Raw genomic sequence first — 5943 nt, 5'->3', positions numbered from 1 at the left:
TTCAGTAAACTCTTCTGTAACTCGATCCTTGCCAAATATTTGAATCCATTCACCGAAATGTCGGAAAGTTTTGTTCCTCGGGTGTTTTGCATCGTTGTCTCTCTACAATGACCAACTAATCCTAATTAATATCTACAACATAAGGTTAAAATACATATACAATAGTACGTAAATAACTAAAAGGAGATAACTTTACCCAACATATGCCTTCCATACACTATCACTCTCTACGTCAGTATCAGTCCATCCAAACCCACTAGTAGCAAGCATACTAGACAATTGCTTCTTCCATATTTTAATCTTTGATTCGATATGGGGAGAGCCACGTAAATCTGTTATCGGTAACAACTCTGCCATTTTATTCTCCAATTTCATAAGATAGCCTGCCTTGAAAGAATTGTCAACTTTCATTCCATCATCCACAACGAACAACAAGGCTGAATTAGACAGTCTTCTTCACGTGGGCTCCATATTCGCTTTTGTTTTAATGAATCAACCTTGTCATTCTTTTTCTTACGAGAATTGGATACCTTATTATCCATACCTATAGTAATAATTGAACATTTCATATACATTATCATAAAATATAAATAACTCACAAACATATATATCATAATACCAACCATTGCAAATATAAGTCAATATCCACAATGTCAATTATTCATAAACGTACATAGCAATGACACATCACAAATTTAAATGGTTTAACAACAAAACAAAGTTATCTTTATCTACCCCCTCCATTAGCCAAACAATTGTTGTACAATTGTATTGCAAATGTATCTGTTAAAATCCACCTACTCTCCACCTACTCTCCACCTACTTCACCCACTTAAACCTACTCCACTAAACCTAACCCACTACACCACTACCACCTCACCTACTCCACTAAACCTAACCCACTACACCACTACCACCTCCACTTCACCTACTCCTTACCTACTACACACTCACCCTCTTCTATATATAGGAATCATGAATCATTGTAATAGATATCAATAACATTATATCAATCAATAATACAATTCTCTATTTCTCTTTATACATTAAATTTTCTACATGGTATCAGAGCAAGGTTAAGACCTTAGTATTTCTCGCTTCACCGGCGGGCGGCAACCTCGCCTTGGCCGCCCGCCGGACCTCAACCTAGTCCACTCTTTCCATCATTCACCTGAACAGGTATATTTCCACCGCCACCACCCTTGGCCTGAGCCAGCGCATTCATAAGCTGTGGATGCTGCTGGCCATTCATCATCATCATCATGTTAGGCATCTGCTGACCATTAGCCATCATCATGGGTTGTGGTTTCATCTTGTTAAGAGGATGATGGGGTGCACCATCCATCATCTCATCATCCAAATCATCATCATCATCAACGTCTTCGTCATCAAAATTCATCATCACTCATCAGATCATCATCTTCAGGCAAGTTGAACTTCATAGCCTTATGTTGATTCTGGTCCTTGGTATTATTTGTGAAGGGCAGTTTCATGCTGACTCCTCACCGGTGACCAAACTCACTCCGATCACCGCCAATAACCACCACAAGAGCAGCCGCAGAAGCACCGCGCCGCTGCCACCAGTGTGCCACCGCAATCTCCAGTTCCATCTCCACAGCTCCGCTTCCATCTCCACAGCAGTGCATGTACCTTATGCCTACGGATTTGCAATTATTTTGCTCACGGTTCTCGTTAAAATTGCAACTTATCCCCTGACAAAGAAACAAGTTGAATCAACACTGGCACTGCAAAACCTTCAACCAAAGCTCAAAGCGATCCAAGAAAGATATAAGGGAAATCCGGAGAGAATACAACTCTCTCCATCCGCGGCCCCTCTCACTCCCTCGGTGATACCACCCACGGCTGCAATACCACTGGACCTCATTTTAATCCATGAACTGATCTGGGATTTTCCCTTTCTCTTCATCCAACTGTCCACCAACTTTTGTCCCCCTCTTTTCCTTTCTTTTATTTTATTATTGTCCACCCACTCTTCTTTTCTTTAAACCCAATGCCTCTCACATGTTTTCATCCACCAGCTTTAACCCCTCATCATGTACCCCCTTTTTACTTTCCAATCTCCCGAGACACCTGTTTTTTTTTTATTATTAATCTATTATTATTATTATTATTATTAAAAAAAAAAAAAAAATCCCAAACCCATTGCAGGTTTTCACAACACCGTGGGCCACGAAACCTTTTTTTGTTATTATTATTTCTTTGCAAAAAAAAAAAAAAAAAAAGCGGAAGACGAAGACGAACTGCACACCAACCTCATTTTATTCATCTCAGGGATCAACCCCGATCACATTTTTACACAAAAAAAAAAAAAAAAAAACCAACACAACCACATCCACAGTGGGATTTTTCTTCTCTACTCTGCTGCAGGTCTCTTCTTCTTGCCTCCGTCCTGGGCGGCCCTTGACGGTATTGCCTCCGTGTTTCCCACTCCACTGGGCACAATCATTCCATCATGCTCCTCCACTACAGCATATGGCGGACCTCCAAATCGGAACATCACGGTGGCCTTCCGCTTCAGCTCCTTGTTTTCTGCCTTTAGCACACTGATCTCTGCTCGCGCATCCTTATACATGCGTTGGAGCAGAGCCAGCTGGGAGTTTAACTGTTGCACTTCATTTGTCCTGCTCTGCAGCCGGTGCGACAAGTTTGTGACCGTAGTCATGGTTTCCACACATGACTTCAGAGTATACTGATTGGCCTCAATATCAGTTTGCACCGCCATTTTTTGCTCCACCGACCGCATCGGAAAGTTCAACGGAGCAAACACAGAGGTGTTTGGTTGAGGTTCACTGGCCACCGCACCAGTTCTCTCTCTTGTTGACTCATTGAAGTCGGGAAAGAGAGTGAGCAGCCCACGGGAAGACGAAGCCATTTTCTGGGCAACAGAGTGTTACAGCGTATTACAGAGTTTCTCTCTCAGCAAAGGAAGAATTTTTCAGAGGTTTCTCTCAGTTTTTCTGTCTCAGCTTCTGCCTCAGCCTCAGCCTCCGTCTTGGTTAAAGGCAGCCACGCGTATCGCGCGCCACTTGACGCCAGACGACAAATGGGCACGCCTTTTGAGGGCACAACTTTTGATGGCACGCTTTTTTATGGATTGGGCACGCCTTTTGATGGCACGCCTTTTGAAAGATTAGGCACACCTTTTGAGGGTGCGACTTTTTTTGGGGTCCGACAAGACTCTGTAAACTGTCCCGACATTGATTCCGGTTAGCTCCTTTATGGGTCCGACAAGACTCTGTAAATTGTCCCGACATTGATTCCGGTTAGCTCCTTTATGGGTCCGACAAGACTCTGTAAACTGTCCCGACATTAATTCCGGTTAGCTCCTTTATGGGTCCGACAAGACTCTGTAAACTGTCCCGACATTGATTCCGGTTAGCTCCTTTATGGGTCCGACAAGACTCTGTAAACTGTCCCGACATTGATTCCGGTTAGTTTCTACAAGGGTCCAGCAAGACTCCGTAAACTGTCACAACAACTGTCACAACATTGTCTGCTACAACGGTCCGACATGACCCCATAAACTGTCTTCTATATCGGTCTGACACCGCCATCCAGTGTCCTCTACACCGTTATGACACCACCATACAGTGTCCTCTACAACGTTATGACACCACCATCTAGTGTCTTCACCAATGGTCTGACACGACCATACAGTGTCTCCTATCCTCTTTTATTTTTATGTATTTTCTTGTTTTGTTACTCTCTCCAAACTCAAGTTGGTTAGTTCCTATCCCCCCTTGAGTTTGCGGGGGGCTGTTAAAATCCACCTACTCTCCACCTACTTCACCCACTTAAACCTACTCCACTAAACCTAACCCACTACACCACTACCACCTCACCTACTCCACTAAACCTAACCCACTACACCACTACCACCTCCACTTCACCTACTCCTTACCTACTACACACTCACCCTCTTCTATATATAGGAATCATGAATCATTGTAATAGATATCAATAACATTATATCAATCAATAATACAATTCTCTATTTCTCTTTATACATTAAATTTTCTACAGTATCTCTCCACTCAGTCCACTCGTTAGATGTCTCAACAGTCTCAATAAAATCATCTCTCATTGGGGGTTGATTTTCTAAGGCATCCTCTAAGTCTGAATCATCCTCTATAGGGTCAACTGCCATCTCTCATCGAATGAAGTTGTGTAACAAGCAACATGCTATGATAATTCGATTTTGGGTTCTAATAGGATAGTATGATGCACTGCGAAGTATAGCCCATCTCATTTTCAACATTCCAAAACACCTTTCTATGATATTCCTGGCTGATGCATGTTTCATGTTGAAACATTCTTGGTAATTATTTGGAGTTGCACTTTCTCTCCAAACAGACAAATGGTATCACTGACTACGGTATGGTGCTAGGAATCCTTTCCCATTCGTATACTCCGTATCCACTAGGTAATAGTAACCTGTGCGTGGAACGTTATGCATTAGATTAAATTATTATTCATGAATTTAAGAAAAATTAAGTACTTTTGTATTACCATTTGGGATCCTTAAGCCATTGCGTCGATTGATTGCATCTCTCAAACCCTAGAGTCGGCCGTTGATCCTTCCCACCCTGGCAACACATATATGAAATTCATGTTTTGGGAGCAAACTTCCAAAACATTAGTAGCAATCTCTCATTTTCTTGTCCTATACCTTGCTCGATGAACCATAAGTATAAGAACTTTAATATAGGTGCTATCGAGTGCTCCAAGACAATTCTAAACAAACCAATTCAATAGATATTATAATAGTTATGATTTTTGTTTTCGATAAAAAAGATTTAATAAAAGAAATAAAAAAAAGTAATGCAATGTTACCAAATATTTACAAATCCATTACCTGGAAGCAGTTCGACCTTGGATCGGTGCTTGCTTCAGTTATAGGATTTGGTGTGACGAGTAAATTGACTTGTAGACGCAGCATAGCCTTTAAGACATCATTGAAATATCGACTAACAGTTTCTCTAGACCTATAGAAGTTGATCTTAATATTTCGTATTTTCAAGTGTTGTGCCAAGATGAAGAGGAAAAAGACCACATTCTCTTCTAAAGTGACATATTTTGAATGCCCTAACCCGCCTATTGTATGAACCATATTGCAAAAAGTCATAAAAGAATGCCGATCCATATGGAGTTGTTCAACACATGTTATGTCACTTTCTCTCACTAAACGGTTAATATGGTCCATTTGTTTTTGCAATCGATTAGGCCCTCTAATAAAGTTATGGTAATATCTAGATAAATATCTCTTCAAGACAACCTCAATGACAACAAAAGCTACGGTGCATAAGGCATGTAGTTCTTGCATTACAGCTTGCAACACTACGTATAATTCAAGCTCATCGTTATTGCCATCATCAAAATCATTGATATTTTGATCCATCTCTATATACAAGAAAATATTTAAAATTACAAATAAATTAAGTAAAGGAGAAAACATAACGGCAAATCATAAACAATTAGTAAGTAATTAATTATACTCAACAGATGTTTACAATCCACACACAAAATATATATATATATATATATATATATGAACAATAGGGCAATAGAACAATTAATTACACTGAATAGATGTTTACAATCCACAAAAATAAAAATAAAAAATATGAACAATAGAACAATAGAACAATTAATTACACTCAACAGATGTATACAATCCACAAAAATTAAAAAAAAAATATGAACAATAGAACAATAGAACAATTAATTACACTTAACAGATATTTACAATCCACAAAAAAATGTTTTCAATTTCTATCATTTTTTTTTAAACAAACTAAAAGTATTTGATTAAATTGAGTACATACAACATAAATTGATCTTGATCAAGTATCAGGATACATGTAAAGATGAGGCCAGTCAGATTTTTGTTTTTGTAAACAGAGCATAGATTTTTTCCTTCTG

At 39.5% G+C, this 5943-nt stretch overlaps 1 long non-coding RNA gene across 1 annotated transcript; it reads right to left on the bottom strand.

The window, feature by feature from the left end:
- Nucleotides 1-1244: 1244 nt before the first annotated feature.
- LOC145789468 (uncharacterized) lies at nucleotides 1245-5677 on the bottom strand. The gene is made up of 2 exons (XR_014327449.1): nucleotides 4531-5677; nucleotides 1245-4455 (listed from the first exon to the last, which is right to left on the bottom strand). It is a non-coding gene; the product is annotated as an uncharacterized LOC145789468 (long non-coding RNA).
- Between the last annotated feature and the right edge of the window lie 266 nt (nucleotides 5678-5943).

The sequence above is a fragment of the Camellia sinensis genome, chromosome 4 (genome assembly GCF_055761805.1).
Source record: "Camellia sinensis isolate YWXY chromosome 4, ASM5576180v1, whole genome shotgun sequence".
Lineage (NCBI taxonomy): Eukaryota > Viridiplantae > Streptophyta > Magnoliopsida > Ericales > Theaceae > Camellia > Camellia sinensis.
The sequence above is the reverse complement of the archived record's forward strand: the minus strand, read 5'-3'. Positions and strand labels throughout refer to the sequence as shown.